Here is a 21,322-nt window from a genome sequence, read left to right as displayed (position 1 = left end):
CCGCTTTTTGTAGGACTCTCTTTTTGATTTTTAGGTCACTGAAGAGCTCCTTGTTAAGCCAGGGTGGTCTGTTGCCATACTTCCTATCTTTCCTACGCAGGGGATAATTTCCTCTTATGCCCTTAATAATGTCTCTTTGAAAAACTGCCAGTTGTCTTCTGTTGTTTTTCCCCTTAGACTTGCTTCCCATGGGATCTTACCTACCAACTCCCTGAGTTTGCTAAAGTCTGCCTTCTTAAAATCCATTGTCTTTATTTTGCTGTTCTCCCTCCTACCATTCCTTAGAATCATGAATGCTACCATTTCATGATCACGTTCACCCTAGCTGCCTTCCACTTTCAAATTCTCAGCCAGTTCTTCCCTGTTTGTCAAAATCAAATCTAGAACAGCCTCTCCCTGGGTAGCTGTCTCCACCTTCTGAAATAAGAAATTGTCTCCAATACATTCCAATAACTTGTTGGATAATCTGTGCCCTGCTGTGTTATTTTCCCAACAGATGTCTGGGTAGTTGAAGTCCCCCATCACCACTAAGTCTTGTGCTTTGGATGATTTTGTTAGCTGTCTGATGATTTTGTTAGCTGTCTGACTCCATCTCTTGTTCAGAGCCCTGTGCTCTCTCTGCTGTGTGTGTGTGTGTGGGGGGGGGGAGGCAATCACTGGTCACGAGCACAGGATGTATGCATAAAGCAGATGCAAATGTTTACATGCTTTAAATATCACCTGCTGAGCATATAATGGATGTTCTTTGGAGTTTATGATTAGCCATTGTGTTCCACCAGCCAACGCTGGCTCATTGATGTGATTTATAAAGTAGATTCAGGACACTGGCAGGCGAGCCAGATTCATAAATTCCTTGGATTTCCTCAGAAATTTCATGATCTTTTACAAGATTTCCATTGATTCTTATTCCAGTTTCAAACTGATATGGCATATTTTTGCACTGGTAGCACCACTCTGACATAGCACCTGGCTAGGACTTGACAAACACCTAGTATGGCTGTTCTGGGCATCAATTCTATGGTGCACTGTATCCCGATCTATCCTGAGTCCACAATGAACGACCCATTCCCCAGTCTTCCCGACTTGGTGCCTGATCCTGCATTCCTTGCATACTCAAGACTTCCCCAAAAACTGATAGGAGGTTTGGTTGTGGAAGGAATACAGGATCAGGCACTGGAACTGCAGTTTGCTTTCAAGCCCAGTCTGAAGTGCTGGCAGGGAAAAGGCCTCTTCAGTATATTACTGTGCTTTAGGCTGACCAGATGGCAAGTTTCGGGACAGGAGGAAGGGGGTAATAGGTGCCTATGTGAGAAAAAGACCCAAAAATCGGGACTGCCCCTATAAAATCAGGACATCTGGTCACCCTACTATGCTTGGCTCTGCAAAGTTTATGGCTGTCCTAGCACCACGTGTCACTGTGATACCTCGCTCCTTCCCACAGAGGAGAGCATGCAATGAGAGGCAGCACTGCTCTTGGTATCAGCATTTGAGTGTTCTCACAAGCTGCCTTTTACCACTGAGTCACTCCAGATGCATAGACTGTGTGGCCTTGGGCCTGATTCTGATCTCAGTTACACTGGTATAAATCTGGGGTGCCTCCATTGACTCGTGTGGAATTACTCTGGATTTATACCGGCATGGTGTTTTCCATATGCAAAGAACAACATGCATCTGATGAAGTGGGTTTTAGCCCACGAAAGCTTATGCCCAAATACATTTGTTAATCTCTAAGGCGCCACAAGTACTCCTCGTTCTTTTAAAAAGTTTCAGTGACTTTTCATGTAGTCTAAGTGAAGCAACAAGAAAGAACAAAAGTAAAATCTCCAGGAGAGAGCACAGTGACAGGCTGCTTCTAGACTGAACACAGATTCTTCTCCCAGTTACTGCCATTGTGAGGCAGGAGTAACTCCAATGAAGTCCATTGTGTAAGTGAGAGGATAATGAGGTCTAACATGCATTTGTCACTGCCAGGGTATTGTATCGGAATTGCATCTGGAGTTAAAAATAGATGCAACACAAACTGCAACTTGTGCAGAACTTGTGCACTAGCACACCTGTTTAGCAGGATAAACTGCTGAGAACACATCACGCCCATCTTCTGCACCTTCCACTGGTGGAGGCAACCCAAGCCCCTGGTCTTAAAATTCTTCAGGGCCTTCAATGAGTTGGGATATGGCTGTATCAGAGTGACACTGGAGCTGACAATGCCCAGGGTGTATAAAGTCAGAGAACAGGCATTGACCACTGAGAGCAGTTGAGTGGGGAATGTCCTAAAGGAGGGGATAAGAGTAACCATCTTCAGAGCATGAAGCAAACCTCACCATTTGGCCAAACCTTCCCCACAATAATTGGAGACAAGGAACCAGACCAGCACGAAACAAAAAAATTGCTGTAAAGCAAAATCTATTGGCCTTGGGAGAGGTGCAGAGCAGAGACTAAGGAGAACACCATATCACCCTTGAGTACTGTAAATGGTGCTCATAAAGTGAACAGCTGAGGAATATGACAGAGCCGTGATGCCCAACCTTTTCAGACTGAAGGCCCAATGTGTTATTTCCAAAAGATCACAATTGATACTCTGGGGCAGATTCTCAGGTAGCGCAGAGGGAGTCCACTAAGAAGGAGCAACTCACAGGTCCCTTGCTGGGGATTCCCCTACTGTGGGCTATGCTGGGCTCCTAGGCCTCCCTCCTCACAGCCCCTGATGGAGAGGCATCTTGAGAGAGGGGTGTGGTGGTGGTAGCCGGTGTACACTGCACTCCAGCTCTCTCCCAGGTGCAGTATTGTGCTGAGAGGACCATTGCCAGACAGTGCAGGTTAGAGCAGCCCCCAGGCTGGGCGGTGAATCAGGGGCTGTGGTTCTCAGCATCTCCCTTCCCCCCTCTCCTGGGCTGCCTGGGGCTGTGTGGAGGGGTGCACCCTTTGTTAGCACTCCCCTATACTTAGGCAGAGCCCTGTGAGCTCTGATCCTTCTCTCCCTGGAGCTCTTACAGCCCAGCTTGGAAACAGGCCACAGGGCAGTCAGACCAGCTCTCTCCTCCCTCCCCTGGGGTGCAGCAGGTAGTCAGTGGGGAACTGCTGAGCAGAGACGGGACAGCAGCTGTTCAGAGCACCCAGCTCACACCGGGGCTGCAGGGGAAGCAGTGGGAGGCATCTGGGAAGGAGTTGCCCCCTATCTCTCCCTCAGAATATCTGGTCTGACTGAAACACCTGGGTTTAAAATCACAGGACACAGCTCAAGGAGCATGTTTTCCATTCCCAATCAAACATGCAGTTTTTGAACACAGACACCCTTGAGGGCCACAGTTCAGAGTATTGTGGGCAACAAGTGGCTTCTGGGCCACAGGTTGGACCCCTTCCTCCCTAGACAGAGAAACTAGCACCCAGGCAGGATGGTGCTAGAGCAGCAGTGACGAGCTCAGACTGGCCCACAGCTGTGTGCCTACCCAGGGTGGGCTGAAACAGCTGTGATGCAGGCAAGCAACTGTTCTGTTCTTCTCATTTCTCTCCCAGCAGAAGCAGGCTATGTAAAGAGGAGGGCATGTGTTAAGGAAAGGGGGAGTCTAGCCACCCATCCCAATGTTCTAGGAGAGTCCTGAATTCCAGTGTGTTTTCTTGTGCTCCCAGCAGCACTATCAGCTAGTGGTTTGAAACCAACAGTATGTGTGTCCCTTGCTAGCCAGGGCAGCTGGAGGTGGATCTGTCTGTGTAGATTTCATGGCACTGTTGCTGCTTCAGGCCGCTGCCTTGGTGAGAGGAACAATAATGTCCTAAAGCAACTATCCCTATGATTTGATGACTGCTGAACACCCACCCCGTCACAGCACGCAGTGTGGGAGATGTTCAGACCACCCGGATGATGGCATCAGCAAAACCATAATGTTTACTGACATTTCAGGGGAACAGAGAGCTGAACAAAGACTAGGTTGTTTGAATTCAACCCAGTTTAGAGTTCCAGTCAGAAGAGGTGGGCCTGAACCAAAACCCCAGATCCAAACATCCTTAATTTTTGGTGTGTTTTAAATGTGGATTCAGGTTAAAAATTTGAGGCTTGGGACTGTCAGTTTTGCCAGGCTGAGATGGGGAAGAAAAAATATAAGAAACCAAGTATCCTGTGAAAAGAAGAAGAGGAAATGAAAAAGGAAAAGAGATGGAAGAGATGAGATGAGAGAAAGAAATGGACGCAGCCTTAGTGAATGCCTGGGGACTGACATGATTGGCCTTTGAAGTAGGCAGAAAGTTCTTCTTTTCCAGTGAGAACTTAATCCCCATCTCTTTTAGCCTTTCCTGAGAAAATTAGACATGTAGTTCTCACTAGAGGGCCTCTGGGTAGCTTCTTGCCATTATGGTGGTATTTAGTCACGGGGGAACCAGTTGGGAAAAAAATAAGGACTAGAGGTGGGAACAAGCAATAAAGATTGAATTCAGTTCTAAACATTCCCAAGGAGATGTTTTGGTCTGGGGTTTTAGTCCAATTCCATCTCTCATAAGAACCAGCCTAGAACTTTGCCCCAAACTTGAACCTGCTAACCCTGGCCAAAACCTCTTAGGATGTTCCAGTGTATTTATTTATTTAAATGTCATATGCCTGTTTGCATCTAGGTTTCAGATAGTGATGGAAATCTGGGGTGAGAAAGGTATTTCTGCCTTGGAAGTACAGGGTATCTCCCAGAAAAGCCTGTCCATGCGAGATTTCCAGCTTAGTTTCTAGACCCAGTGATTCCAGTAAGCTCATATAAATGTCTGGGTATGTCACCAACCCTCTGAACTCAGAGCTGTGCTCATTGCTGTGAGGCTCATATGGAGGATGGCTGGTCTTGTGGTTGAGTCAGGGAGTGCAAGTCATAAGATTTGGGTTCCACTCCCAGCTCTGCTCACCATGTGACCATGGACAAAGTCACTTCCCCCATCTGAGATGAAGATGATAATTGCTCTCCATACAGTGGCGTTGTGAGGCTGAATTCATTACTGTTTGTCGAGAGCTTTGAGCTTCTCGGATGGAAGTGAAATATATTTTTGTAAGACTGAGATTTGAGTAACTGATTGATTTAATGACAGGTTTCAGAGTAACAGCCGTGTTAGTCTGTATTCGCAAAAAGAAAAGGAATACTTGTGGCACCTTAGAGACTAACAAATTTATTATGCTCTAATAAATTTGTTAGTCTCTAAGGTGCCACAAGTACTCCTTTTCTGATTGATTTAAATGAGAGTTACATGTATGGTGTGGGGTGATATACAAGCTCTAGAAACACACAGTATCCTAGACCAAGGCCCGGTCTACATTACGGAGTGAGGCACCTTACGTTGACCTAACTGTAAGTTTTACACTAAAATGCAGTTGCCGTGAATGTAACTCACTCACTACACCAATTTAATAACTCCACTTCCATGAGAAGCGTAGTGCTTAGGTTGACAGTTTCAGTGTAGACACTGCGTTGCTTACATTGACTGTTGCTGCCTTTCAGAAGCCAACCCACAATGCCCCACACTGGTAGTTAAATTGGTGCAAAGCGCTGCTGGTGAGGATGTGCCCTTCGGACACAGGGAGTGTAGAGTGGACGTGCAAAACTGATTCAATTACTGCAATGGCTGTACGTTGATGAAACTTAGGGTGATTTAATTTTGTAGTGTAGTCTTGCCCTGAGTAAATCTCAGTTGCCTAGACTCCCATCTATGCAGAACACTGCTGCCCCTCTTTTCGCATGGGCAAAGAAGAGCAAGTGCATTATTCCCATGCTCGGTCAAATTCACTAGCTTACCCCTAGAGCTGGTCAAAACTCAGAATTTCATCCCTACTTGGAACAAAAGATGGAAAATTCCTGCAAAATGAAATTTCTGAAAAAATTAATATCATATGATATTTATTGTTTTGATTTTTATAATAAATGTCAAAATGAATCTCTTCAGCATTTTCAAAACAATGTTTAAATATTTTTTCATTGAAAATTTCAACAAAATCTATACCTTCCCACGCAACATCTTAATTTAGTTGAATTAGCATTTTCCAAATAAAACTGCCAACAGAAAATTTTCAATCAGCTTTGCTTCCCATGTTGCTCAGGGTCCAGTTCAAAATGAAGCTGAATTTGGCTGAATGGAGTACTGCTGTATATGCTTTTGTTTATTATTGCTATATAATAAACTCTCCAGGTGGACTTGCCAGATCTTTTGTCTGAAAGTCTCACCTGATAATAGAGACAGAAAAGACCAGCAGGATTATTTTGTCCCTCTCTCAGAGGCCAATGCAAGACTGTTCCCTATAGTGTATTCTTCAGCCAAGTTTTAAATGTTTCAAGTGATAGCATTCCCACCACTTCCTTTGAGCAGACTATTCCACAGCATAATACTCTCTCACAGTTAGGACATTTTTTTCTACCGTTCAGCGTAAATTCCCCATAGGTACAGCCCCTTGATCAACCTAAACAATCCCTTTCCGATCTTGGTGTTTACACCCATGTCCAGAAGTTTATGTGCCCATCTCCCCATACATCATAATTTGGTCCAGCTATGCCTATTTACCATAGGTGTGTTATTCTTCCCTCATAAGTCAGTCGCTGGAGATCGTTTGAGTTTCTGTTCTCTCTCTGCACATACAGTGTGGTATCCTGTTTGCTTTTACTTGTAACTACAGTCATGCAAGAGGCTGAAGGATTCAAGGATTTTTCCATTAATAATCCCCACACCCTTTTCCTGATCGGTGCAGTGCTTGAGAGGGACTGAAGTAATTCATTCACGAACAGAAAGCTACTAAAAGAGAGAGAGGAGGTGCAAAAGGAAAATGTGACTTTCTGTGGAATCCCTGATCCATTTCTGTAGAGAGCTTATTATTTAGAATGTGAGTTGGATTGTGCCGGATTGGGGCATCAGTGATTTCAGATCCAGTCTGCCGAGTTTGTTTGTTTGGCAAATGATTTTCTAATTGTCAGTGCTGCAGACTTCACCAGGGCCCTGCACTCTATCCCTGATATGAGACTGCAACTGGATTCTTTCTGCCCCTGCTGCCCTCTTGGGGACCAAATCTGCTCTCATTTAGATTTGTGTAAATCTGGAGTAAATTTGGCTTCTTTGAGTTTGCTAAATGGCACTATGAGACTCTTGCTCCATTGTAGCAGTGTCCATGTGGTGAGTTCCTGACTAGCAGGCTGGTGCACTGTAGATTCACACCCCTGGCTTGCCATCCACTCATCAGCCATGTAGAAGGCCAAGGTGGCTATTGCTGTAGCTAGCCTTTACTATGACTAAATTCCTCAGTGGGAAATCTGGGAGCCTAATCATTCTCTGATGTTCTCTGCAATAAATTATTTCTCTGGGATTCACAAACACTGGTGGCGCTGAGATATAATTGTATTGTCTTGGCTTCTTTCTTTCTTTCTCTTTCTTTCTTGTTAGAGATAAGGGCTCTATCCTGGCTGAACACACAAATGCAAGAATAAAACAATCCTGGCAGCCTCCCCATTATTCCCATCCCCATTTTTTTTTTTCTGCTCCTGTGTAGGAAAATGGCTCCTTCCAGTCCTCATGGAAAAGGTTACATATGCTGACAGGAAGTCCATTTGCTTTAGGAGGAAGTGGGGCCTGACATCAACAGGAAGCCCTGTGCAGCATAGCTACTGCTGCTTCCAAGTGAGAGAGGCCTCGAAAACAATGTCGGCCTGTAGTTTAGAACTAGCTGGCAGGAAATGAATGCACGCTGGTGTGTGTGGTAGAGAGGAAATGATAAGCGCTACCTGCTTTGACTTGGAGCAGAGATAGCACAATGGGGGAAAAAAAGGTGGTTTTTTTTCACGTTAGTTCGGAGCCTGTCATTTGTCAAATGGAAAACAAAATATGGAATATACCAGAAATTCACTGGATAGTATGGAAGCCAGGGACTACAATTGAGAAGAGAGTGTATTTATTACTGCTGTAACAGCTGGGTGCTGGCTTCTTACCAGTGCTAGCATTGGAGATACCCCCCCCACACTTGGCCGCACATGCATATCTATTGAGTGACTGAAGGGATATGAAGACTTAATCTTCCCAGTGTGGGGGAAAAGGGGATTATAGGGGAACGGGGGTGAGGGAGGAGGTAAAGGGAGAAGTATAGAGACAGCTCCTCACAGTCTGGGGCAGAGGGGGCCGTGGGAGAGAGAGAAGAATGAGGATAAAGAAATACAGATAACACTGCTGAACAGCCCTCCCCCTACAGCCGAGGAAAAGAAACTCTGGAATTTAAGAGAAATACTGACTGTAATTACCTCCTTTACAGGTTGTTTCTCTTAGTGGATGAGGGAACAAACTTATTCTGCAGTGTTCAACTCAACTCTGTTCCAATTCAGACGGGCTGCCCCTTTATGACTCACTGTGAGGGTGACTACATGTTCAGCCTCATTATATTGTTACCCCTTCTTCCAACTTCAGTGTTGCTCTTCCACCCAACAGTAGCAGATGTCTGGGACCTTGTAGATCAGCTTCCCAGTGGAGGAGAAATTGGTGATGTGGAATCTGGGTGTATTTTAAGGCCTGGGCTACACTGGGGAGGAGAGGGGGGGTTTCCGAACTAAGATACGCAACTTCCGCTACGTTATTCACGTAGCTGAAGTCGAAGTATCTTAGTTTGAATTACCTGGCTGTCCTCACGGCAGCGAGTCGACCACAGCGGCTCCCCCATAGACTCCGCTTACTCCTCCTGCCAAGATGGGAGTACAGGCGTTGATTCGGGGATCGATTTATCGCATCTAGACGAGACACGATAAATCGGTCCCCGATAGATTGATCACTACCTGCCAAGCCGGTCGTAGTGAAGACATACCCTAAGTGTACCTTGCTTTGTCTATACAGATACACCAGTCCGGGAACAGAGGTGGTCATAAACAGCACATAGAGGCAAACTCTTCTTCCAGCAATCTCAGCTCACCAACAATGCCAGGTTGCCAGGTAGCAACTCTGCCTCAAGAAGTGGCATTAATAATAGACCAATGGAGGGTGCAAACTCTCCTGCTGCTTACGTGGCTCCCTGTACTCAGAACACTGCATAACAAAACCACCAGCACCACAGAGCATGTTTTCCCAAGACTGAATATTTGCTCACACACTAAGTGAAAGACCTTGAAATACTAGGTGTTAAAACAACACCGAGTGACACCTGCCATAACAACATGTTTTTAAACTCTTAAAAACTGAGCAAAGTTTTGCCCTGCCCGATACCTCTTTTACACTGATATTATTTAGTGTCCCAGCCGAGAGCCCTCTGGTTGCTTGATTGAGCCAGGTTGGAACACGGTGCACAGTGAGGCTCACATATTCTGCCTTTAAAAAAGGAGGCAGTGAACACGGTTGGAGGCTATGCTGCAACTGTGGCTGCCAGCAGCATTCCAGCACACTGCTAACTGCAGATGCTGTCGTACCTTCCTGTCTGTCACCTCTGACCTTTGCAGAGTGTTGTGTGAAACAACTGTCACTTTGAGCACGTGCGGAGTATTGATCTGACAAGGACAGCAGATGGAACACAATAGTACAGGGTTGGCCAAACTCACTGATCTTCCAAACTGCATACAATAATCTTCAGAAGTTTGAGAGCTGGGCACACCTGCTGGGGCTGGGGGCTTCAGCCTTGTGGGAGGCTCCTGCCAGGGCTCGAGACTTCAGCCTTGCTCCTGCTGGAGCCCTGAGCCTTGGCAGGCACCTCCTGCAGGGCTGAAGCCCCAAGACCCCTTTTCCCGCTGGGCAAGAGCCCCTGCCCCGCAACCCTGCCCCAGGGAAGAAGCTCTGAGCTCTCCCTCCAGTGTGGCAGGTGGAGAATGGGGAGAGGGCATGAGGAGGTCCGCAAGCCACACTTTAACTGTAAAAGAGCCGCATATGGCTCATGAGCCACAGTTTGGCCACCCCTGCAATAGTATTTGCTGCCGACTTTGAAAGAGACATGGTGCACAGCTTGCATCCAGATGTTGGAGACACGCCAGTTAGGAGTCTTATAGAACACACCACTCCCCCATTTCTGTCCTCTTTATTAAATGGAAAGGAAAATTAAAGGGACCCCTGAAATCAGGGCTGGTGCACCTGAGAAAACTGCAGCCCTGAGGATTAAAAGATATGTCTGACATCACCAACCATCCATCAGCTAAAGGCTGCATCTGTAGACTAGTCCCCTGAGTGAAGCTGAGTTCAGTTATGAACTTATCTGAAGCTTGAGATATTTGTCCTGCTTTTATTGGCAGTGTTTTCTCCATGCTGCCCAGAAACAGAGTCCATGTCCTCAGGTGGGCAGGTTACTGCTCAGCGTTAGACACCCTGAGGATAAAAACAACCAGGCATGATCTACACAGGTGCTCCTCCCATGCTAGTGCAGGTGATTTGCGTGCTTGTGACTTCTTTTAATCCTTACATGTATGTATCTCCCATTGGGTGTGCTGAAACTAGGGAATGACTTGTTCACAACATGTGGCAACTATGCACCCCAGGGGACTTTTTCTCCACTAAGGTTGAAAATGTTTTGGTTGTTAGACAACTTGTTCCATTTGAACTTCCACAGTATGTCTAGCTCCCGGCTTTTACAGATTTTTTCCCAGATGTCGAGCAACTTTGTTGCACCAGAAATTTCACCGGAAGTCTAACACTTTGGTATAACAGGAGCGGATTTCATCAAGGGTCTAGCCCCTCGTTCTACCAGGGAAGCATCAGCTTTCTGAGTTAAAATGACTTCACCCTCTTATAGTGGTGGGCAGTGTTTCCTCTAATTTTTCCCATACATGTGCGGAATGAATTTTGTTATGTTCACCAATATGGACGTGATGTGTGCAGGGGGCTCAGGGCTGGGGCAGAGGTTTGGGGTGCAGGCTCTGGGGTGAGGTTGGGGATGAGGGGTTTGGGGTGCAGGCCGCCCCGGGGCTACGGTGGAGGGAAAAGACCCCCCCCCAGTTCTCTGTCCATGTATCAGCACCTGAGCTTGGGGGTGAGAGGTGCCTCTCCCCGCTACGACAGCTCCAGAGCTGGGGCCGAAGGATAGGTGCCTCTCCCCCGGCTGCAGCAGGTCCGGGGCTGCGTTGGGGCCGGGTCACCTGTCCTCTGGCTGCAGCAGGTCTGGGGGATAGGCGCCTCTTCCCTGGCTGTGGCAGGTCCTGTTTGGGCTGGGGGGAAGGGCGCCTGTCCCTCAGCCGCAGCAGGTCCACCGGGGCTGGGTTCCCTAAGTGCTGCGCTTAATAGGCCACTGCGCAGCCACACACCCGCACAGCTTATAGGGAACTTACAGGGAACTTAGTAGGTAAACTGTTTACAGCCTCATTTGAGTGAGGCTGAAAGGAATGCGTGGCTGACCCCCATTGTCAGCAATAAGTCTGAATCTCCACTCTCCTTGTACCTTTTATCATTAATTATACCTGTAGAAAATGAGTGTAAATACTTCTTTCGGTCAAATTTGGTAATGGTGTACACTCACTTAGGACAGGTGTAAATGACAAAGTGTAAGGCAGCAGAGAATTGGCACCAATACGTTATTTTCCTAGTGTACAAAGGCCTGCTGAAGTCAGTGGGAGTTGTGCATGTGTGAGGTCTCCTGGAACATGCCCAACAGGAGCAATTCTTGCAAGGGTAATACTGAACCCTAAATACACGCCTTGGTGAGTAAGCGAAGATAGAACTGTTTTTAACTTGTTTTAAGTTTCTTTCTTTATTATTTCTAAGTCGCACATATTTTCTCTTACAAATTTGACATCTTAAATCCTTATTTCCTTTTTTCCCAGGCTGCTGTTTGCATTCACTTTTCAGTTTCTCATTTGCAGGCTGTAAGCAGGCTAAGTTTGAGCTCTTCAGCTGTTTTTCCGTGATGCATAGGGCTTCTGTAACGAGGCTGGTTCCGGCGGGACCCACCTGAGAGTGCCAATTCAGGACAAATTGCTTAAAGCAGGGCAGTTACAGCTCAAGGCTGGGGTTCCTTTGCACACCAAGGCAAACCAAACCAGCCAAACAGAGAAGACTTTGGTTTTACCCCACTGGCTAACCACAAATCACACAAGCAATTCCCTTAGACACTTCAGTTTCCCAGTATCACCACCAGTGCCATTTGTTATGGGGACAAATGGTTATGAAAACCAATGCCCCAGTAAAAGAAAAAAGGTTCTCTTGATCCCAAAGGACCAAGCCCCAGACCCAGGTCAATATACACATTAGATCTTACCCACAAATCACGTTGTTGCCAATCCTTTAGAATCTAAAATCTAAAGGTTTATTCATAAAAGGAAAAAGATATAGATGAGAGGTAGAATTGGTTAAATGGAATCAATTACATACAGTAATGGCAAAGTTCTTGGTTCAGGCTTGTAGCAGTGATATAATAAACTGCAGGTTCAAATCAAGTCTCTGGAGTACCTCCACAGCTGGGATGGGTCAGCAGTCCTTTGTGTAGAGCTTCCATTTGCAGCAAAGTCCCTCCAGAGGTAAGAAGCAGGATTGAAGACAAGGTGGAGGAGCTGCAGCAGCTTTTTATATTCTGTTGCCATGTGGTCTTTCTTTTTTTGTTCCAAAGACAAGCTGTCCATCATATGGTATGGAAAAGCCTCAGAGTTCTGTCCATAGGCATGTCCCTGCATACCTTGCTGAGTCACAAGGCATGTCTGCCTTCTCTCAATGGGTCAATTGTATAGCTGATGGTCCTTAATGGGCCATCAAGTAGTCTAGGCAGAGCTGACACCAACTTGTCTGGGGTGTTCCCCAGAAGCATAGCATAAGTTTGAAATACAGACAGTATAGAGCCAATATTCATAACTTTAACTACAAAAATGATACACCTATACAGATAGCATAATCATAACCAGCAAACCATAACCTTGTCTTAGACACCTTCTTTGACCCATTTATAGAAGATTTGGGGCCACTACTGGATTTTAGTTGCAACAATGATCTATATGGTCCCAGTTCATGTCAATAACGTCACAGCTTCTTAAAAAGTTTTGTAGTTGTTTGCCCTAAATCATGGGCTGTCTTTAAAGAAGCCCATTGAGGTAACATCTGGAAATTGCTGTGCCTGCTCTTTATCAGTGGATCAGTGAAAAGCCTGAGTGAAAGTGTCAATCTGTATCAGTGTGACCTAGGGCAACATTTAAAAGAAAACCATGACCTAAAGCCGAAGATGTACTACATGGGGTGCAGCCAAACAGTCCTCTGCCCACAGGGAAGCAGGGATACCAGGTCTGATTCTCCACTGCCTTGCACCATGTTGTCATTTACATCTGCACTAAGTCGGTGTAAAATTCTTCCAAATCCTTTCATGCCCACTTGGTGCAGATACAAATAATGATGCAAGGTGCCAGGTGGTGGGGAATTAGGCAGGCCTGTCACTTCCAGGATTCAGCTCTCTGCTTTCCAGACTACAAATCTGTTTGACTACTAGAAAAACATTTATAGTGAAAAGATTCCCCTGCCTGTGCAAGGGAATAGCTACCTACTTGAGCGATCTGGAGGCGGTCCTGAGCTGCGAAGTTTAGATCCGGATCCAGTTCTTGACTTCCTCACACTGTCTGTAGATGTTCAGCTCTGTGGTTTTGGTTTGGACTGACAGAGACGTGGGCCAGGCAGAGGGATCAATTGTGCCTCATTGGCGATGGGGGCAGAGTGGAGATGTACTACCCCTGGGATGTTCCGGGAGGGACTTTGCCCCAGGCATCTCATTGGTGTGCAGGGGGAGCACACCACCTGTTACACACCTGGAGGGGGTCCAGCATTCTCCCTCCAGGATGTCTGGCCAGTTCCAAAGTTTGTCCTGGATCCAGATGTCTCTGAATTTGAATATCACGGATATTCAGATCCAGGGTTTCAGGTTAATCCCATCCCTATTCTTCAGCAATATATTCTGGAGGAGATGAGACTCAGGGCCAGCCCCTAGATATGTGCCCAGTATGAGGCCATACAGAGCACTGATTTTTTGGGGATCCCACTTTGTCAGCATCCTCTCCCAACTCACACATCCAGCTTCCCTGTCTTTTTCCCCCTAAGCTTGAAAGAACCTTAGGGGCTCAAACCTCCATGGCCCAACAATGACAAGGATCCAGCCCCCACCAACTGCTGAAACTCTCCCTCCCTCTAATTGTCTAGCACAGCCATTCCTGAGGTGCTGTGAGACTTACTGAAGTCTGTCAAGAGCCAGTCATGCTTTACTTCAAACAGGACACAGCAAAACCTAGAGCCAGACCTGAGGAGAGGGTAACAGACCTGCAGCGCTGCCTATCTGCTTTTCTTCATCTTAGTGTCTCTTCATTCTATCTAACTATAGTACTAACTTAGATGGAGCACCTTTAATCCTAAGGGCTCCTAAAACACGTTACTAACTGTACACAGACATCACTTTGCCCACCATTGAAATGCAGTCATCTCTGGTGTGGAATATGGCAGCTGTTTAGAACTACACAGCAACATGGCACTACCGTGTAGGGAAGAATATGAGGAAGAATTCTGTACCATAGAAAATACTGTAGGCTAAATTGTGTGTGTGAGAGAGAGCAACTGGGATAAAAGAGGGACATAGCACTGGGGTTCTAAAACTGTCTAACTTGTACTATCTGCTGGTCCTCTTCAGGTGTACCCCAGAAACTCTTTACCCAGAACAGTTTTCTAACAGTGAGACCTATATGCCTTTCTTACCCCCCCCGCCCCCTCCCCCCAAAAGTGAGGGAAGAAGCCACATTGCTTGGCATAGTTAAAACTAGACTGAACAAAACACTATAGCAAGGAACAGTTCTGCACTGGCCACTAGGGAGATGGACTAGAAGGGACCAAGCTGTTTTTAACTTCACCACTAGATTCAGTGATTCTAGGAATCCTCTGCAACTGCTCCCATTCTTCATGGGAGATGCTGTTTCCCATGGTCTCTTAAAGTCATGGCTGATGGGGCTCTGCTGGCACCTCAAGAGGACTGATTGCAAGTGACTGGGCAAATGTATTTCAGCAGGAGAATAGAGGCAGCAAATGGAAGCAGGCTTGCTGTTCACCATATACCCGCTGCTGATGCCCTTGTGGGTTGTAACTCTCATGCTGAGAGTGAATGAGAAATATACAGAAACTGTATGTTTTCCTGTTTGCTTAACAACCCGAAGATGAATTAATGTGGCTTATGTCCTTCCCCATCCCTTTTAACAGAGGAAGAGAACTGAGGAAAAGAAGGTAGATGAGGGTATAACCGAGCAAAGAGAGAAAGAAGCAGACATAATGTCACACCCATGGGCTATGGACCTGTTTACTGATTTTGACTGAAGTCAGTGAGTGCTCAGGAGGCATCAGCAGGGGAGTCTTCATTAACAGAAAACTCTCCAATTACAGCTTTGCACTTTTGTTATTCTCCTGCTGACTCCTTCCCTCCACTCCCTCGAATGTCCCATCTGTATATGGCACCCGCTTGCTTCCGTATTCTATCAGCTTTTCATACAGCACTTAAGCTAGGCATCCTTTTCACCAGGTGTCATCAGAAACAAGGTTAATGGTGAAACTTCGGTAACACCAGCATCTGAGCCCTGTTCATTTTCATATACCTAAGTCTTTACTCCAGGAAGATTATTACATTACACCAGGGGTGGGCAAACTACAGCGTGTGGACTGCTTCCGGCCCATCAGATGTTTTAATCCAGCCCTTGAGCTTCCGCTGGGAAGCAGGGTCTGGGGCTTGTCCTGCTCCACGCATGCCATGGCTCTGCATGGCTCCAGCAACATGTCCTCCCTCCGGCTTCTATGCATAGGGGCAGCCAGGGGGCTCTGCCCCTGCCCCAAGCGCTGCCCCCACAGCAGTTCTCCCTGGAACTGCGGCCAGTGGAAGCTGCAGGAGCAGCGCCTGTGGACGGGACAGCATGTAGAGCTGCCTGGCCGCACCTCCGTGAAGGAGCCGGAGGGGGGCATGCCGCTGCCTCTGGGAGCTGCTTGCGGTAAGCGCTGCCCGGAGCCTGCACCCCTGATTTCCTGCCATGCCCCAACCCCCTGCCCCAGCCCTGAGCCCCCTCCCGCCCTCTGGACCTCTCAGTCCCAGCCTGGAGCACCCTCCTGCACTCCAAATCTCTCATCCCCAGCCCCACTCCATAGCCCACACCCCCAGACGGAGCCCTCATTTTAGCTCCCTCAAAGAGTGTACTGAACACAAGATGGGTACAGTATCAAGGAGCAAAATCCTGGTCTTTTTGAAGTTCAATGAGTTTTGTCTTTGCCTTCGATGGAACTCAAGTTTGGCCCAAAGTATTGAATACGTATTGAATTGCATCAGCTTAGAATCAAAGGGCTAGAACCAGCATAGTCTGAAGAAGCTGAGAGTGCTCAGTGATTTGCAGGATTAGGCTCATTTTGTGCATGGATTTGCCAGTCAAAATGATAACAAAGGGCTGTGCTTTCATTGCTGGGATAGACTGCTAAGGGTATTTTTGTGGAAACCCCAGTGCCAGTGCAGCAACGGTTCTCACAAACGAATAAAAGAGAGTGTGTTGGTTGTTCGATGATTTAGTTGCTCTGGCTCTTGCATAGACAGGATCAGAGCAGTGCCAGCGATTCATTTTTTTGACTGACTTGATGGCAGCCAAGGGGGAAGAGGGAAGGAGGGCTCCAATAAGATGATTCATTTTTAAACCTGTTTGATGCTGTTCAGTTGTCTCTTACTCTTTAAACACAGGGTGCGTGAGGGTTCCGGTAGCGCAGCCATCACAGCCAAAACCAACAGTGGAATCTGATGGCGAGGCAGTTTATTTTTTCTTCTTCTATAAAGTGAATCTAGTGCTGGTGAAAGGTGTTGCATTGACAGCCCTGGAGACTGAAGCTCTCTGTCTATTCCCATAGCTATGCAGGACAGCCTTTCCCCCATGCTGCTCCACACCAGTGGGCCTATCCCTGAGTTGGAGGGATTTCTCTGGGGGTGAGAGGGGAGTTCAGGCTCCATGGTCCGTTCAGTCTGAGGCAGCCAACAGGGGGGCTATTCAGTGCCAGTACGATGAGATGGGGGTGGGGGGAATTCAGGTTGTGTTTGGAACAGTCACAAATTGCTCTTAAGAATTTGAAGGCAGGTTGGAACATTAACAGCTGAGTTTAATAGGAGGGCAGAGCCCCCTAGTGTAGATGCAGAATAAGCCAACAGTAGGAATTCTGCTGGCATAGCTACACCAACTCTCCAAACATTAGCCATGCTGACAAAAGCACTCCTCTATCAGCATACCAATGTCTATGCTGGAGATTTTGCTGGCATAGCTATGTAGGTAAGGGGATATCTACACAAGAAAGTTTTAACACTTTAGTTATACACTAGTATAGATAAAGTGGTACAACCCTCCTCATGTGAATTCAGTTATTCTGGTATAAATGTGTTTATGGTGGTATAACTGTTCTTGCAGGGTGAGGGGAAGGCACCTTTACATGGTACAATGGCATCCACAGGAGGTCTTTTAATGGTATAAAGTAGAGTGACCAGACAGCAAGTGTGAAAAATCGGACAGGGGGTGGGGGGTAATAGGAGCCTATATACGAAAAAGACCCAAAAATCTGGACTGTCCCTTTAAAATCGGGACATCTGGTCACCCTAGTATAACGGGAGTAAAGAATCATACTCCTGCCAGAAATAGCTATACTGGTACAAAAGCCTTGGATTCCATTCCCTGCTCTGCCACTGATTTGCTGTGTGATCCCGAGAGGGTCACTTCACCTCTGGATCTCAGATTCCTTATCTGTAAATCAGGGATAATAATCCCACCATTGCCATGTGCTTTGAAATCCACAGTTGAAAACAGTTCTATAAATGCAAAGCATCATTGACTGTATTTATGTGTATTGACTGTATTTACCTAAAAAATAAATGCAAAATGCAGTGCTAATGCAGCATAAGATTGGAGAGTTAAAGTCATTAAAAGTAAGGAAATGCAAAAATAAAAGTGACTAACTCAGTTGTGCTGCAATATGTAATAATGGCTATTCCTTTTTGTGATATGAAGGCAGATTAATAATATAATACTGTTTATATGGTAAAATGTGTGCCCTAGCTGTGTAATGTGTAAAATAATGGGTGGTAGAATGGAGGTAAATCAGGCGCCCTTCTTTACCCTCTCTTCTAATCTCAGAACAAAGAGGTATAAAATTAAATTGAAAAACAAGCAAAAACTGACAAAGGGAATAATTAATTTGCACTTTGTGTGTATATATAACATGTGGAACTCACTGCCACAAGATTTCACTGAAGCCAAGAGCTTAGAAGGATTAGACGTGGATAATATGAGCATCCACAGTTACATGAGCTAGGATTAAACAATTTAGAAGGGATATAGAGCCTTTTCAAATAAAAAAAATTGGTCAAAATCAAAATACGACATTTTGATTGACCCAAACTGATTTTTTTTCCCAGATTTTCAGTTGACAGTAGTTGAAATCTCAAATTTCTTGTGCTGTTTTGGGATGGGAATATTTTTCTATATCTAGAAATATTGATGGGATGGGAAAATAATTTCATTCCCAGCTTTAGTCAGGAGCCTGGTGGGAGGTAGGAAACCATGACCATTCATGGCCTTCATCAGAAGGATATTGATCAGGATAGAAGGGAGACATGATATATAACTGCTGTATGAGGAGTGTGACTTGTATAGGAATGTGGCATGACACATGTTCATGGAATGAGTCTATGATAAAGGTACATAGTCCCATACTATAGGGTCCCACCATCGGCATTCAGCAAGAATGGTGTTAATCACTGAAACTGGCCATTTGTTTTATTTTTGTCTAAGGAGGAAGAGAAGCATAATTTTCTCTCTCTGTGTTATGTTTATAACTCAGTTTCCCTTCTGACTGATGCCTGGTTTCATACTCTCCTCTTCTTCTCCATCTGGTTTTTATTGTAGTTTCAAATGAGGACATTTTGGCTGTCTGGCAGAACAAGCAGGGGTTTGTGTGACACCAGCTGCCTCTTCCAACTTCCAAGCCTCCAGCATGCTTTTAATTATAGAAACTCATGAGGATTGGGACATCTACCCCCATCTTTCTCTCTCTCTCTCTCTCATGCACACATGAGACACACACACACACACATTGCTGCAAACTTCAGATCCAAATCTGAACTTCCTCAGAACCCCAGAATGTTTAGATCCAAGATTTCTGGTTGGCCTCTTATAGAGCTAGAATCCTGTTGTAAAATTCACATTTGGATCTGAACTTATCCCCAAGTTCAGGGATGATTGGACCCGTTGTTTTGGTTCTGACTCATCTCTGAAATAGAAAAACAGCCAAACCAGAATGAAATGATCTCAGACTGGCACAGAATGGGGGTCAGCTGCCCACTACCACTCTCCCCTTCCCTCCTAATGCCCTAATAAATCAGCTCTGTAGGAGATCAGCTCTGCTGAGGGATTTCAGTGCTGCAGGTTCTGCTGAAACAGAACATTTATTGTGCTCCAGTTTCACACAAGGGCTGCATTTAGGGGCTTGCTTTGCAGGAAATTGATATAGTCCTTTCACCTCCAGGGACCTGAGGTCAAGTCTATAATTTCTGGCCACAAGTAAAATGAATCCCATGTGAAATTTTTTTGACATCACAAAACCACAACACAATTTGACACAACTGGGTGTTTCTATTCAGAAAAATCCAAGGACTGGAATAGAAGGAAATCATGGTGCATGATGATTGAGGGGCACTGGCAGAGCTTTGTGGGGAGCCCAGCACTGGAACAGCAGGGGCTCTGTTTGTATATTACCTGTTTATGCTATGTTAGGCTGTCTCCATAGTTATCTGCCCCTCACTTCCATGAATGCTAAATTCACACAAATGTTTAAACTCAGTAAAAGTATAGAAAAGGTTTGCTGCTGACCTGTATTCCCTCAGGTCCCTTCTGTTGCTTGCCTGTGGATTGGGTTAGCCTTCCTCAATTGGTGCGTAACAGGGTAGATTTGCTTAAATCAAATTGATTTAAATCATGATTTAAATGAAATTCATTTAAATCATGATTTAAATCACTAGTCAGGAAGGCTCGATTTAATCATGGATTTCTACATAAAAGTGCATTCTTGTTGGTTGTTATAACCTTAGTACATGTTCTTCACAACTCAGAGATAGATGTAGGTTTCATTTTTGGAAGGTACACACTGTATATTTTTAAAGTGATTTATTTTGAAAACTTTTCAGATTAGTTTTACAGCTGTGTCAGAAAATGAATGATTGTTTGGTTATTTCATTTACGATAGGTAATTGAACCAGATATTTATGAAGTCATTGGGAGGTGAACTATCTCCAATTCAACAAGTTAATCATTAATATTTGGAGGATTTTCTTGCCATGCTGTATTAGGAGGAGAACATCACCAGACAGATATTTAAATTGTTTTATTTAACTAAAACAACAACGTTATGTATTCTGGATTTTTTCTTCAACAGCAAACATATAATATTTTAACAAAACAAGCATATGAATTTTTGAATTTAGTTAAACATTCAAATTTTTTGAAATCAGGTTTGTTTTTGTTAAAATTGTTTTTAACTAAAATAGTTAAATATTTTTAAAAAAATTAAAATTGACTATGTCAGCCAGGTCAACATGAGAAACTTAAAATATTGGCTTCTGCAGCTAACTCAGTCGTCTTCACCTTCATTTTCCTATTTGTTCATATTCTGGAAAAGAAAAACAAGCTTTCCTGCTTTTTCAGGTCCCAAATGATTTCTCAATTTGGAATGAATTAGTCCAAAGGAAGAAAATATTCTTTCCTTTCCGGCAGAAGAAGCTACTGCTGTTAAAAATGAGATTGTCGCTTCAACAGTCTCTGAATCCAAGTGCTTAAGTGACTTCCACCAGTTCACTGGTGTGACTTTCTTTAAAACATCATCAGCAAACATATATTTCTTGAATGGTTCACCCTTAGCTCTGAAGTTTATTATAGTTGGCATTATGGAGGGATGATTGCTGGATGTCCATGTCATAGCCATCTCCTCTTCTTCAGCAGTTAAGGTTTGACCCTGGTACCGAGTGTTGAGAATATGTGCAAGAAAATGAGCTGGAGATAGTGCTTATCCCATTCATTTTTTTAATGCTTGTAATTTAACTCTGTCATTGCATATTTCTCTTTTTAAGCTCTCACTCGGTTCCTTCCAAATTTCAGAAGTGTCAGCAATAAAACAGCTGTTTCCCTGCATTTTGTTCAAGGCTACAGAAATAGGCTTCAGGGTACTCGGCATGTGTTCAGCATTTCTCTTAAGCCCCATGTTGAGAACTTTGGCTGTGACAGTGCCATCTGTTTTTTCATGATTTTGTTCACAAACTGTCATCAGATTAGGCCAGTTCTTGCTATAGTGCTCAAAACAGTCCACCACTGAGTTCCATCGCTCGTCTTGTGGGAGAGTTAGCTTGGTTCCTCCCACTTTT

General features: G+C 45.1%; 1 protein-coding gene across 2 annotated transcripts in view; it reads left to right on the top strand.

The window, feature by feature from the left end:
* ARHGAP31 (Rho GTPase activating protein 31) overlaps positions 1–21,322 on the top strand; it is an 88,906-nt gene that overhangs the window by 29,089 nt on the left and 38,495 nt on the right. The gene's annotated exons all lie outside the window — the stretch shown is intronic.

Source organism: Dermochelys coriacea, chromosome 1 (assembly GCF_009764565.3).
Source record: "Dermochelys coriacea isolate rDerCor1 chromosome 1, rDerCor1.pri.v4, whole genome shotgun sequence".
NCBI lineage: Eukaryota > Metazoa > Chordata > Testudines > Dermochelyidae > Dermochelys > Dermochelys coriacea.
The sequence above is the reverse complement of the archived record's forward strand: the minus strand, read 5'-3'. Positions and strand labels throughout refer to the sequence as shown.